Source organism: Pinus tabuliformis, chromosome Q, assembly GCF_031772625.1.
Source record: "Pinus tabuliformis cultivar Carrire ecotype Pingquan chromosome Q, CPIR1, whole genome shotgun sequence".
NCBI classification, from domain to species: domain Eukaryota; kingdom Viridiplantae; phylum Streptophyta; class Pinopsida; order Pinales; family Pinaceae; genus Pinus; species Pinus tabuliformis.
In genome coordinates this window covers 267,464,396-267,480,611 of record NC_142296.1, presented here as the reverse complement: position 1 = coordinate 267,480,611, position 16,216 = coordinate 267,464,396, and positions in this window count along the sequence as shown.

The following is a 16,216-nucleotide window of genomic DNA, read 5'->3' as shown; positions in this document are numbered from 1 at the left end:
TTGGGAATGATTTGCAGCTCATATGGTACTACTATCTATGTCCGAATTCATTCTTTTTATGTGAATTGTTATTTGATCATTCTTGCTATTATTGAATATATGCATGTGTTTTAACAACATTCTTTATACTTTCCACTATTGGATGTTTACAGCGTGCTTTTCTTCTAATCATACATGTATCAGTAATATAAAAAGATAAGTGTAACAATGTTTTATTAATTACTTTGTTCAACTATTTGAACAAAGAAATTATTATATGAATGAATGTCTATGTTTATTGAATAGAGTCATCTATATGCCTATTAATGAATAGAGATCATGAAACGTTGCACTTAAGAATAGAAGCTTCCCGGGATAGAATAGTCATTTGTATTTTCGCTTTTAGATTAAGTCATCCATTCATTATCACTTATTAGAAAACAAGTCACTTATCCATCCCTTTTTTATTCATTACTAGGAAACTGGTCCCATTATATCCAGTCCGAACCACCATCCCAAACAGAAAAGGAGCTGTATTAAGGTCCGGACAGGGTGGTTATCCCCCGATGTTGATGCAATGATTTTCGAGGCATCAACAGTTACAGAAGAGTTTTGAATGGAAGTCATATGATCCCAACAATTTTTTGTGTGATAGGAGAATGAAGAACAGGTTGTCTCCTTATATTCATCATTGAATTCGAGAAATTGAAAAATATGAAAATATGGATGACTGGAGGGAAGGTCCCCTAGTAGAGCATGATAGTGAGCAGGTCAATATGGAAAATGCTATGAGAGATCTTAGGAAAACCCTTGACTTGGATTCTTTTGGGCAGGTACCATTCAAGTTGTCTCAAAAATCAACAATTAGTACATCCATTGCTGGAACTTCTCAACAGCCTCCATAGGAAGTCAACATACCAGCCACAGGAACATCCAAAGGAAAGGAAGTAGTGACCACAGAACAACCTACAATGACAGATCAGCCTGGAATTTCCAAAGAACAGGGTCGAGTACCAACTCCTCCAGCTCAAACTAAAGTAGCAGAAAGTCCAATTTTGCAAACTCCTCTAAATGAGGAAAGAAATAAAAAGAGGGACAGGGAAACCACTACCCCCATTAGTGGACCTACAGGACAATTTGGGACAAAGAGGCAAAGACTGAATCCTCTTTCAGAAGAGGAAATTATTGAAGAAACTATAGACAGTCAAGGAGTTGAAAGGATAGTTAGCCAGCAAACCTCCCCATTGGGGGGAACATCCACCAGCTCACAGAGGCAGGAGCTAGAAAGACAACACAATGCAGAAGTGTCATCCACTAGGCCACAAAGTAAAGAGGCCTTGGATATCAAGAAGACATTCACAGAAATAAAAGAAAAAAATGATCTAGTAAGACTTCAAATTTACAATCAGTATTTGAGAATGTCCCCCACAAACCAACAGAGATTGATGTCAGCCTATGACATTCAAGAGGGCAAGATGATAATGGGCTACTTCAAGCCAAAGGTTCAACAACCTCAAACAACATCAGATTATATCAGAACAAATTTGGAAGTCTTGGCTAAGGATATTAATCCTTTGGATTAGATTGAAAATCACAAGCAAACTGGAGAAATGGTCTATTCTACCTTAACCAGTAAAGCATTGATGGCTCACAGGCTACAAAATTCTTTCGATAATAGAACTATCCAGCTGAACTTAGAAAAATCCTCCTCCTTGGCTAAGGATAACAGAATAAAATCATTAGAGGAGATCATCATTGGATTGGGACATGATCCCAAAGATGTAAAAGGTGTAGAAACTCTAATCAAGAAGAAAGAAGAAGACATTGTTGCCTTGAGGAAACAGCTAAAGCTGCCTCCTTCAAGGCATCCACAGACTGTTGAGGTTATACAGCAGAAATCTGAAGAAGAGATGATGGATCTCCTCTTGAAACTCAATGAAAGATTGAATGACACAGAGCAGGCACTAGAAAAAGCATTGAAGGACAAGCAGGGAGAGTCGACCTCTCAGCCTCCTGATGTAATCCCCATAGTCTCAACAGCAGTCCCTTCTACACTTGGAACAACATTGGCACCAAATATCCCAGCAGTCATAGCAGAGGTGATCACAGGAACAGCAACAGCAGGAACAAGACAAGGTAGCAGTGCTAATTTGAGCACTGAAGAATTGATAAAGGCAATGGAAGAAATGAGATTACAAGTTTCAAAATTAAAACAGGTAAAAGAGCAATTGGCTAAGGTAGAAAGAAATTATGATGTCTCCAAAATAAATGTTGTGGAAAAGACAAGGGAGATCAAAGCATTAGAAAATAAAGTGAAAAAATTAGAAAAAGATCTCACTTTTGACAAGCCTCTTGCAGAGATCAAGAACATTCTTTGGGCCAACATCACTCAGTCCATAAATGATGTTTAGCCATCCATCAAAATAATCTATGAACAAATTGATCTAGTTAAAGCATCACAGGGAGAAATTCAAAAGACAAAAGCTTCGTTAGGACAAATGCCTGATCAAGCCAATCGACTCATACATATTTTGAATAACAGAACTAAGGAACAACTGGAGAAACTTGGCATTGCAGACAGGACAACCACTATTTTGGAAATCAAAAGGGTTCTAACCAAGGAAACTTTGATGCGGAATTTGGAGAGAAGATGTCAAGATATGCAGGTGGAAATTAATTCTTTTATGGACAAGTTCACTATTTTGCAGAATAAATGGCTACCAAGTCCTTTAGTGATTAATGATATATTAATGAAACATGTAGATTATGTAAGCAAATTGAATAAGTATGTTGGTAGTCAAGCTAGTTCATAAACAAGTGCATCAGGAATAAAAGCACTCCCCACAGGCTGAGTTCTCTATGACAGCTTAGACAACTTATTCTATGTTGAGCATGAGATAAAGCACTTGTTCCCAATTCACCCTAACTTTTTTAGATATATAGAGACGGACGAAACTCTGAGGAAACTTCAAAAACACAAATTTCCAGAGCAAAAATGGTGGGAATACATGTTGGAAATTTTGTAAATTTATCTCTGTGAAAATGTAAATTTTAAGCTATTTACTATGGTAAAATGAATAAAGGTGAACAGAGATGAACAAAGGTCAAACAGGTCGAAGTGTATCAGAACAGGTAAAGAGTATTAGTCAAAACAGGGCAGTCAACATAGAGTTACTAAAGAAGACAGCAACAAACCAAATCATTGGGCCTGCCTCCAGCACACTCAGCAAGAAAAGGAGCAACACAACATCAGTTTGCCTTTCTCCTATCTTTGAGACTAGTTGTCTCTATTTTCTTGTAACCTACTCTTAGTCACCCTAGAATATATCTCACTCTGTTATGAGATATTTTTTGTAAAGATTTTTTGTATTAATACACTCTCAAATGGAGTATTGAGGGTGGATTCGTAGACATCACTGTAATATTGACTATTTTGGAATAAAGCGCTGATTGGACCAAATTTTGTATGGCTTACTGGATAAAGAATTGAAGCAAAGGACTTTTCACAGATTTCTTGAAGCAAACACCGGATCAATAAGTCCTCTATACCTTCTGTTTTAATGTTTTCCTTGTTTATTATATCATATATGTTTCACATTTGAATGATAAATGAAAAAGAATAATCTAGAACATGCTTGATTGCACTCTGTTTTCAATCATTATTATTCTCCATGTTTTCTTCTGAATTAGTATAAACAGTGAAATCTTGATTGCTCCTGTTTTCTAGTTCATTCATTTTGATTATTTATCAAATAATTCTTAACTGCTCTTTAGTAATAATCATTCAAGCTCCCTCTGTGAATGTGTTGAAGGATTCTTAACTGCCCTTCACCCATTTTAAACCCATTCCATTTATCTCAAGTTGCCATTTGTTCCCTGTTTGACCATCTTGCCTTGTGAAACCATCTTTTGTTAAGAAACCAAGTCCAGTTAAGCCATCTTCTTTGACTCCATTAGCCCAATGGCCTGAACTACTCAGTTTTACCCCTTTGCTATTGAATCTCACCACCCAAACTCAAACAAAACTCCTAAACTTCACAACTAGCCTAATATCTTTTAAAACCAAGCTAAATCATAAAGAGAGAGCCCTCTCTGAGTACAGATTGGCTAGAATCTGTACTTAAAAGTTGGTTTGTGGTTACCTCGGACCCCTTTCCTCTTCCAACAACTTCAAGGAAAATCTGAGTGATAACATAGTGGCGACTCCGCTGGGGACCTGAATAATTTTTTTGTTACTATTGTTTATTTTATAAGCTACAGACGGAGGCTAAAGTTAGCCAGGTAGCCTTTGAAATGCTCTTGCTTTGCAATTGCAGAAGTAAATGAATGCTGCTTCAGTCTATCTCCAGTCTAGCTTATGGATTGAACATCTGGTTTCAAATTCTTGATCAGTTCCTCTTATCAAATAAGTCTTTAAGAGAGTTCAAATCCCATACCTAAAACCTCTTAAAGAAATTGTAAGAAGTTGTATTATCCAACCCATTTAGAGAAAAACCAAAAACATACCTAGAAACATAGCTTTAGAAAGGACTCATTACACCAGAGCTAACCTTGATCCAAATCCACCCCCTGTGTTCGAAAACCCTAATCTGATCCCTAGGATTCTTAGGAGACAAGATAGCCAAGAGAGTTCTGCTAGTTCTCGGCCTTTATACAGATCAAGATCCTATCCAGTGAAGTGGATTTACCTTGAGGATGAACCTTTTGATGAGTTTTTTGAGACCTCTTTATTTGTAACTTTTTTTGAATCTGTGTTAGCCCACACAGTTCATGATCCATTATTTATCGAAATTTTACAACTTGAGATTGTCACTTCACATCTTGATAGACATTTGCAAAATTCCATTCAATCTGAACTTACCTATGTAGGAACATCAAGCCTTTCTGTAATCACTTCAGCCTCTCCAAGTTCATCAATACCACCTCAGACATCTCAACCCCAAACCACCCCTTCCACCCCCCCATCCACCACTCCAAGACCAACCTCAACTATTATTTCAACCCAACCTACTGCAATGGAAAATAGGTATACTCCCCTCAATTTACCTGCAAATCTAGGGGATATACGCCAAGACTGTCAATGTAAGATCACTCCCTTTGATGGATCTGGTACTTACACTGCACAACAACATACTAAAAGGATGACAAACTACTTTGAGATATATGAAGTTGATGCCGATGATGTTAGAATGAGGGTATTTGTTCAAAGTCTAACTGGTGATGTTAGAACATGGTTTAGAGCCCTCCCTGCAAACAATATCAATGACCTACAAGCCCTTTATACAACGTTCTTGAACAGATGGGAAAAGAAAAAAGATCCTCTCCATATTTTGTCAGAATATGAAAACTTGAAGAGGGGAACACAAGAAACTATACAAGATTACTGTACTAGGTTCAATAATGTTTACAACGCTATCCCTCAAAACCTTAGACCTCCTCCAAATTTGGCACTAATCAAATTCCCTTATGGTTTTGATTCTGATATGGCATACCAACTTAGGGAAAGAGCTCCTCGAACCTTAGAAGAGATGCAAAGTATAGCTGTCAGCGTTGAAGCCAACCTAATATCCAAAAGAGCTAGAGACAGAGCTGAAAGGAGGATACCTTTGAAAGAAGAACCCTCATCCTTTGAACAAAAACTAGATGCTATTATTAAGGGTATGGAGAGGTTAGGAGATAGAGTAGAAACAATTGAAAGGAAATACCCTTGGGATGGTCAACCAAGCAACACTGGGAGAAATCCAAATTTCATTAAGAACCAGAACACTGGAAGGACTAGCCCTGATCAAAACCTTAGGCCCCCATTCGAAGAAAATTATGCTAAAGCCTCAACTTTTGATGAACCAACAGAAGATACCCAAATCAATTTGATGGGACTCAACAATGAGCAACAAGTTTTCTTAACTCAAGAGGACCAAGAAGCTCACATTCTTAAACAATTCCAAACTCAGTCAGGTGAATCATTTGACTTTAGGGAGGGATATGATACAACTATTTATGAAGTCCACAAACAATATAACCTGAGGAGCAGAAGAATAGATATTCCTGAAACTAATAAACAGAAAGCCACAAAGCAGCCTAACAAAGGTAAGACCAATACCACCCCTATACATATTCTTTCCAGAACAGACCCTAACCCTGCTAATCCAATTATTGAAGATGTATCCGATAATCAACCCAATAATAGAAAACTTTCCACTTCTATTCCCTCTAAAGGAAACGTGGAAGAACCTCCAGAAGTTGAGGTGGAAACAACTTCAGCCCATAACCCCACTCCTAAAAAGGAGAGAAACACAGAGAATATAGATGAAAAATAGAATCCAACTGTCTGAAATGCAAGAACTCAGACTAAAAAGCCTTTTAATTTAGAAGCTGAAGTAGGCAAACTAAAAATAGCAGTTCCATTGTCTGAACTAGCTAAACGTGATGTCTACAAAAGCCAAATAAACAAGTCACTCAAAATCTCGGTTAATGAATATTCAGTAAATGATTTTGATGATCAGCTTGAATTAATTTTTGGCCCTGAAGTGAATGGGAAATCAGTAGATGGAAGAATTCCTCCTTTCAATGTAAGTCTGAACATACATGATCAAATACTTCATAATGCCATGTTTGATTCTGGTGCATCTCATAACTTGATGCCTAAATCTGTAATGGAGAAATTGGACCTAGACATCACCAGGCCATATAAGGACCTATTTTCTTTCGATTCAGGTAAGGTCAGATGTTTAGGATTAATCAAAGACTTGCGTGTATCACTAGTTCAATATCCTGCCAAAACAATCTTTATGGACATAGTAGTAGCTGATATTCCATCAAAGTATGGCATGTTATTGTCCAGGTCTTGGGGTGCAAAACTTCAAGGATCTCTACAATTGGACAGGTCTTATGCTACTATTTCAGTATTCAGCCAACCCAAGAAACTATACAGAGAAACCTTTATGAAATACGTTGTAAGTAGCCAGGAGAAACCCCAAAATTTCCCTATCTACTTAGTACACTCTGATATGGATTCTTTCATCCTTTATAATGCTGAAAGTGATTCCTCAAATGAATTGGAAGTTTTAGCAGCAGAATCAAAAGAAATTACAAATGAAAAATCTAGTGTTCAAATACAACAAATATTTGAGAACAATGACACACCAGACACCCAAGAGAAACCGAAAGAAACTAAAAAACTAGATCTCCCTACTAAACAGATTCTTGAGACTCCTGACACCAATTATGAACATGAAATCCTCTGGCACTTAGAATTTGATGGTTTAGTTAACAAATTAGGACCAAGAGCAGGCGTTTGGGTGCATAACCTTGAAAACGACCATGCTAAAGGCCATGCCTATAGATTAAACTTTAGACGCACCAACAATATGGTAGAATATGAAGCTTTGTTGCTAGGTCTTAAATTGGTTAAGAAATTAGGAGAAATTAGCGTATCTGTCTTAGGACATTCTGATTTAATAGTTCAATAGATTAAAGGACAGTATTCAACAAATGATCTTAGACTGAATTATTACAAAGATACAATGATAGAGATTCTCAACACATTTTTGAAAACTAAGCTTGCCAAAATCCCAAGAAAACATAACTTGCAAGCTCATAGTCTGGCAATGTTTTCCAGCACCTGCAAATTACCATTTGAACCTAATCATTACTTCACAGCTGAGGTTAGACATAGGCTAGCTATACTAGACAATTTGAAGAACTGGCAAGTGTTTGATAGTGATATGCAAATTAACAATTTCTTAACCTTAGATGAAGAATTTTGTAACATGAACATAGATGTAGATACAGTTAGTGAATTTGATCAAACAAATAAGATAGAAATAGATATTCCAGTAGAAAGTGCAACTCAAATGCTTCACCCAACAAGATTTACCAACAAAGAAATGCAGGATCTTAAAGAAATGGATATTGATGAAATTATTGAAGGGGACTTTGAAGTAATCAATTTAAAAGACAATCATTTGGCTCAGGGATTAACTCCTTTGGAAGACCTCTTTGATTTCAATGATATTCCAAAAAAGCCTAAGATGGAACCCTTAAAAGCAGATATTGAGGACTATAATTTGGGAACCAAGGATGATCCTAAAATGGTAAAGTTATCTAAATCTTTGCCCCCTGACCAAAAACTCAAATATGTTGAACTAATGAGAGAGTTCCAGGATGTCTTTGCCTGGAGTTATGAAGACCTAAAATCTTATGACACCTCCATAATTCAACATACAATACCTCTGAAGGAAAATCAGAAACCATTCAAGCAAAAGCTTAGAAGAATTAACCTTGTACTGTTGTGCTTAATTGAAAAAGAAATCAAACGAATGTATGAAGCAGGGATAATTGCTCCTATCAAGTTTTCAGAGTGGGTGTCTAATTTAGTACCTACTAGGAAGAAAACTGGAGAAATCAGATTATGTGTCGATTTAAGGAATGTTAATAAGGTTTCTCTGAAGGACAATTACCCTTTGCCCAAGATGGATCATATTTTACAAAGGGTGGTAGGTGCTTCTAGGATCTCACTCTTGGACGATTTCTCAGGCTATAACCAGATTCTGGTTCATCCTGATGACTTGGAAAAGACTGCTTTTACAACACCATGGGGCACATTCAAATATGTTAAAATGCTATTTGGACTTAAAAATGCAGGGGCGACCTTCCAAAGAGCCATTGGACACAGCATTTGCCAAAGAAATTCATGATTTTCTGGTTATTTATCTAGATGACCTGACTATTTTTTCTCAATCAGATCAACAACATTTGGATGATTTGAGACAAGTATTCTTGAAGTGTAGGAAATATAGTATTTCTTTAAATCCTAAAAAGTCTTTATTTTCTCTAGAGGAAGGAAAAATTTTGGGCCACATTATCTCTAAAGAGGGTATCAGAATCGATCTTGCTAGAATAGAAGCCATTTTGCAAACACCCCACCCTAGAAATGTCAAAGAACTTCAAGCTTTCCTAGGAAAGATCAATTTTTTGAGAAGATTTATCTCTAATTTAGCTGAATTAATTAGATTGCTTAATAATATGTTGAAAAAGGATTCTAGTATTAGATGGACAGTTGAAGCCAAGCAAGCTTTTGAAGAAATTAAAATGGCTTTGACCAGAACACCAGCCCTTACAAGTCCAAAGTTTGATAGAGACTTTATAATATTTTCCTTTGCATCAGAACACACCATAGCTGCTGTTTTACTACAAAAGGACAATCAAGGATGTGAAAAACCTATAGCCTTTTTTAGCAAAGCACTTAGGGATGCACCGCTAAAATACAAAATCATGGAAAAGCAAGCTTTTGCACTTGTAAAAGCTATTAAAGACTTTAGAGTCTACATATTGTATTCCCATGTAATAGCCTATGTGCCAAATGCTGTTGTCAAAGACATCCTAACTTAGGATGGAATTGAGAGCAAAAGAGGTAAATGGATCGCTACTATATTGGAGTATGATATTGAAATAAAACCCACAAAGCTTATAAAAGGACAGGGATTGGCCAAACTTATGACTGAAACAAATTGTCAAGCCCTAGACATTAATGAACTGGATAATGAACAGGAGATGGCGACTCCACAAATTAGCCAGGCCTTCTTAGATTCACCTTGGTATGCTGATATAACTTATGTATTATTAAACCTGCAGGCTCCTCCAGGGTTATCCAGAACAAAGAAAAGGTTTTTAAAGATGAAAGCTTCAAAATTTTGTATTTTAGATAATGCTCTCTTTTGGAAAAATCATGAAGGTATTCTATTGAATTGTTTATTAAAAGAAGAAGCTGACAAGGTTCTCAAAGAATTTCATGCAGGAGACTGTGGTGGACACCTTTACTGGAAGGAAACTGTAGACAAAATCCTGAGGGCTGGATTTTATTGGCCAACCTTTTTCACTGATGTAAAGAAATTTGTCACTGCTTGCCACAAATGCCAAATTTTTTAGGGCAAGAGAAAACTATTACCTTTACCCCTGAGACCAATTTCTACCGAAAAACCATTTCAACAATGGGGCCTGGACTTCATTGGAGAAATCCATCCTCCCTCTTATGGCCAACATAAATGGATTCTCACTGCCACAGATTATTTCACCAAATGGATAGAAGCCATTCCTTCCAGACAAGCCAATGACACAGTGATTATAGGATTCTTAGAAACCAACATATTGTCTAGATTTGGCTGTCCTGAAAAGATCATAACTAATAATGCTGTTGCCTTTAAATCCAAGAAAATGATAAGTTTCTGTAATAAATACCATATCACTTTAGGCCATTCCACAGCCTATTACCCTCAAGGTAATGGTTTAGCTGAGTCTTCCAATAAAAGCCTAATTAATATTATTAAGAAATTATTGGAAGAGAACAAGAAAAATTGGCACAAGAAACTTACCAATGCACTATGGGCAGGCAGACTCACTAGAAAGAAATCTATTGGGACTATTCCTTATGAATTAGTCTATGGAATGGAGGTTGTATTTCCTTCATCTTTAGGTGTTCCTGTAATGAAATTACTTCAAGAAGCTCAAGTGGAACCCAATGACATTCAAAGAAGAATAAATCAGACCATCTATCTGCAACAAACCAGAGAGGAAGTATATCAGAGATCCCAAGTGGTACAAGAGAAACTTAAGAAAATATTTGATAAAAGAAGCAAGGCAAAAGACTTATACGTTGTAGACAAAGTTTTAATATGGGGTTCCAAGAGAGAGGATAAGGGAAAACATGGGAAGTTTGACTTCCTATGGAAAGTACCTTTTGTTATCCATGCTTTACAAGGGAACAACACTTACTATCTTAAAAACTTGGATGACACAGAAATAGAACAAGGGCCAGTTAATGGTCGGATGTTGAATCATTACTATGATCCCACTTTTTAATGTATTCTGATGTTAACATGTAAATACTATATCCTTGGTAATGTCACAGTTTGGATTGGACAGTAACTTGCTAGAATTGAAGCCCGGAGAGAAGGCCCTAAGCTTCAGAAGGACTATTGTCATACATACAATAAAGCAAACAACAGAAGGAGGTTTCAGAGCATAGTCGAAGTCATTCAGAAGGCCATCTGACCTGTTGTTCTTGACTTTCCACCAGGAAAAGCCATTCCCAAGTGGAGCCACTGTTATGCTCCTATACCAATAGGTGTCATATTTCATGATTGACTTGATGAGATCTATAATATGTTCATACCTTTTCTTGTTGCAAAGGTTTCCATATTGTCGACAAAATCAAAAAAGTTTAAAAAATGTAAAGAGTGTATACCCTAAAAGAAAAATCAAAGGGTAAAAAGAATAAACATGGTCAAAAAAATGAAAGAAAATGAACCCCAACAAAAAGAAAGACCAACGAAAGTGTGGAAGTCTAAATGCCACTACTTTTTACTATTGTAGAATAAACAATTGTGTGTAGTTTGTCACTTATACCACAATTTATGAATAGTCAAACTGTTTAAACTTGGCTCATTCATTTTTCAATCTCATGCTATAGAGATAGAGAATAAAATCTCACCAAACTGTTTAATCTTGGCAGATAAGTAGATAGGTAGAGTAAATAAAAGGAGCTCAATAGTTTAAACTGAGCCCTTGGATGTAATAAGCTTAGATTTAGATAGACTTCCATATGTAATAAGGTTAGATTTAGATTTAGATAGACTTCCAAGTGCACCCAAATAAAAAAGAAAAAATGCCAGGTTAAAGTAGGTAGGGTAGGTAGATGGTGTTGCAGAATTATTTGTGATAAATAATGTCTCCGAAATGTGTTAATTTCCTATTTTATCACAAGTACAAGGTAGACATTTTACTTGATGCAGTACAAGAAAAACAAGGTTAAATTATTAACTTCCCATCACATTTTTCCCTAAAGATTTCACTAATTCCCTCTAAAGTATTAAAGTCTTTGAAAATCAAAGGGGCTCAGAGCATTTCTCTGACTTTTGGAGGGACCAGACCCTCAGCCCAATGATTTAAAAGCCTAAGTACTTAGACTCATTCATAAACCGTTCATTTCATTTCATAAAGTTTCCTAAGTAAAATCCTATTTTACTTAGGAATAATGCACAATACTTCATAAACCCCCTTTCACTTTAGCCTAAGTTAGAATATATACATGAAATGTTTAACTTGGCACTTTCCATTTCATTGTCATATTAACTTTAACTAATAGTATATAACTCCCGAATAAACATTTACCCTTCCCGTATTATTTAACTATATAAATCCCCAAATTATTATATATTCCCGCCCCAGTTAAATATAACCATAAACTCTGTTTAAAAGGGATTAGTGGGTTTATTCGAAACTCATTAATAACCTACTTCCCCACTTTGCAAATGGGATTAGTTAACCCTCTTGGTTAACTAATAACCTCCCCTCATCCAATCACAATCCCCCTGATACAATTAATAAACGTTTAATTCAGTCGGGCCCACTACAGTTAATTCACCGCCATGTCCCACACCCATCTGCCATCCAATCAATCCCCTTTGCATCCAACAATTGACGATGATATCGCATCCCCCATGGTGACCGTGCTTTAACTCGCGATCATGAGGTGGTTTCCCACCCGTACTCTCGCCACGCGTTGCGTTGTCCATATGCTTGCTCACCCTCAGCCCAAAACCGCCTGGTCTCAAAAGCGTTGCGATACAAACCACTTACCACCCTTCGCAAGTGACAAAGCATCACATCCCACTTATGTCATATGCCCGATAAAACCCAAAAAGACCCACCAACCTCAGTTTTGTTAAATGAACCAACAAAGTGTCATTTTCACTGTAATACGCTGCGACCTATGCTCCCATGCAAAACAACGTCCAAGACAACTGTTCCAGTTTCCCAGCCACCACCTGACAAGAAAATTTACAGCGACATGCTCCGCAGCTTGTCATCCAACCTGCCATTGTATAGTTTACCTCCTAAACGTAGGTATTATCCAGTTTACCCTGCAACCCTGTAATTTTCGTTTTCTACTGAAAATTCTACCAGAGAGGGCCAAATTCAAGTCTAAAAACAGTTTGTGTTGTCATAAAAAGTCCCCAAACCTACTGTTTGGTCTATTTTCCCACAGAAATCCTGAATTCCATTTTGAATCCACAAGAACCAAAATGGAAAACCCTATAGCCCTGAATGTAGCACCCATGAATGCTCCTCACAAAGATTTGGATTATCTGCCCCTGGCTAATAAATATTTTCAAATAAAAGACTTATCAGGTAATGAAAACCACCTTAAGATATTTTTCCAAGCTAGGGACAACTATCTTAATGGCTTTGACATTTTAGGACTGTGGGAATCCAATATTCCCATGTACTTCCTCCCTGCAGTTCACGTTTTCCCAAATATCATTCATCGTTGTTGTGCTAATTATGACCCTACTCAAAGAGCAGTCCTGTCCCCAAGCCAAGAAGTCCTTTTTTCCATAACTACTCAGTCCATCAATCAAATGCTGCAATTCCATTCCAGTCATGCTCTTACTCCCCTCTCTATGGGATACTTGAAAAAGTTCCCCAATTGTCTCAAGCTGAACTTACTCGCATCTGTCAAATGTTCATGGACCCTGAATATCAGCCTAAAGGCCCACCTCCTTATCTACAGGTTCTCTTTACAGATACAGGAAAGATCATTATTGATATGATAGCCTCAATCATGGGGTTCAACTCTGGAGAGTATGTTGATGAAATAACCTTGGTATTATTGTCTATTTTTACTCCTGGATAGCCCCTTGCTATTAAATATGATTATGCTTCTTATATTTCCAACAAAATTCATGACCAATTCATAAGACTAGACAATGAAGGAGTCTTCAAATACACTACTTTCATATACCATCTTCTGTTGTATTACCAGTCAGACAGCTTCCCTTTCCCTGTCAAGAAACTTGATACTAGAGGCAATCCAAGGTCTGTCATTTTTTGGAGCCCCATTTTCCATAGATCCCTTGAGACCCCTTACACTTATAATGAGTTCATTGACCTATTTGTACATCCAGCAACCACTCTGTTAACAGGAGTTTCCCCTCCCAGGATCAATGGTGACATGAAGAAAATCCTCCAGCTCTCCAAGCAGTACAGGATAGGTGACTGGTACCTATATAAGAATCACACAGAAATCAGAATCTATGGATGTGAACTCTGCCCATTTAAGCTACCAAAATATGTTCCAATGAGACTCTTTGCATTGGAATATTTCAGACAAATGATAAATGCCGACCTAATCCATTTTTGTAATGTCAAGAAGAAAGCTCAGCTTAGAATAAAGAACCAGCTAGGCCCTTTTGTCTGCAACACTAGGGAAGCATGGAAAGAAGCAGAAAAAATTCTAGAAGAACAACTTAAGTTACAAAAGAGTTTTGAATGGAAACCATATGATCCCAATAGTTTTATATGTGATAGGAGAATGAAGAACAGGTTGTCCCCTTATATTCATCATAGAATTCTAGAAATTGAAAAATATGCAAATATGGATGACTGGAGGGAAGGTACCCTAGTAGAGCATGATAGTGAGCAGGTCAATATGGAAAATGCTATGAGAGATCTTAGGAAAACCCTTGACTTGGATTCTTTTGGGCAGGTACCATTCAAGTTGTCTCAAAAATCAGCAATTAGTACATCCACTGCTGGAACTTCTCAACAGCCTCCACAGGAAGTCAACATACCAGCCACATGAACATCCAAAGGAAAGGAAGTAGTGACCACATAACAACCTACAATGACATATCAGCCTGGAATTTCCAAAGAACAGGGTCGAGTACCAATTCCTCCAGCTCAAACTAAAGTAGCAGAAAGTCCAATTTTGCAAACTCCTCTAAATGAGGAAAGAAATAAAAAGAGGGACAGGGAAACCACTACCCCCATCAATGGACCTACAGGACAATTTGGGACAAAGAGGCAAAGACTGAATCCTCTTTCAGAAGAGGAAATTATTGAAGAAACTATAGACAGTCAAGGAGTTGAAAGGATAGTTAGCCAGCAAACCTCCCCATTGGGGGGAACATCCACCAGCTCACAGAGGCAACAACTAGAAAGACAACACAGTGCAGAAGTGTCATCCACTAGGCCACAAAGTAAAGAGGCCTTGGATATCAAGAAGACATTCACAGAAATAAAAGCAAAAAATGATCCAGTAAGACTTCAAATTTACAATCAGTATTTGAAAATGGCCCCCACAAACCAGCAGAGATTGATGTCAGCCTATGACATTCAAGAGGGCAAGATGATAATGAGCTACTTCAAGCCAAAGGTTCAGCAACCTCAAACAACATCAGATTATATCAGAACAAATCTGGAAGTCTTGGCTAAGGATATTAATCCTTTGGATCAGATTGAACTTCACAAGCAAACTGGAGAAATGGTCTATTCTACCTTAACCAGTAAAGCATTGATGGCTCACAGGCTACAAAATTCTTTGGATAATACAACTGCCCAGCTGAACTTAGAAAAAGCCTCCTCCCTGGCTAAGGATAACAGAATAAAATCATTAGAAGAAATCATCATTGGATTGGGACATGATCCCAAAGATGTAAAAGGTGTAGAAGCTCTAATCAAGAAGAAAGAAGAAGACATTGCTGCCTTGAGGAAACAGCTAAAGCTGCCTCCTTCAAGGCATCCACAGACTGTTGAGGTTATACAACAGAAATCTAAAGAAGAGATGATGGATCTCCTCTTGAAACTCAATGAAAGATTGAATGACATAGAGCAGGCACTAGAAAAAGCACTGAAGGACAAGCAGGGAGAGTCAACCTCTCAGCCTCCTGATGTAATCCCCATAGTCTCAACAATAGTCCCTTCTACACTTGGAATAGCATTGGCACCAAATATCCCAGTAGTCACAGCAGAGGTGATCACAGGAACAACAACAACAGAAACAGGACAAGGTAGCAGTGCTAATTTGAGCACTGAAGAATTGATAAAGGCAATGGAAGAAATGAGATTACAAGTTTCAGAATTAAAACAGGTAAAAGAGCAATTGGCTAAGGTAGAAAGAAATTATGATGTCTCCAAAATAAATGTTGTGGAAAAAACAAGGGAGATCAAAGCATTAGAAAATAAAGTGAAAACATTAGAAAAAGATCTCACTTTTGACAAGCCTCTTGCAGAGATCAAGAACATTCTTTGGGCCAACATCACACAGTCCATAAATGATGTTTGGCCATCCATCCAAGTAATCTATGAATAGATTGATCTAGTTAAAGCATCACAGGGAGAAATTCAAAAGACAAAAGCTCTGTTAGGACAAATGCCTGATCAAGCCAACCGGCTCATA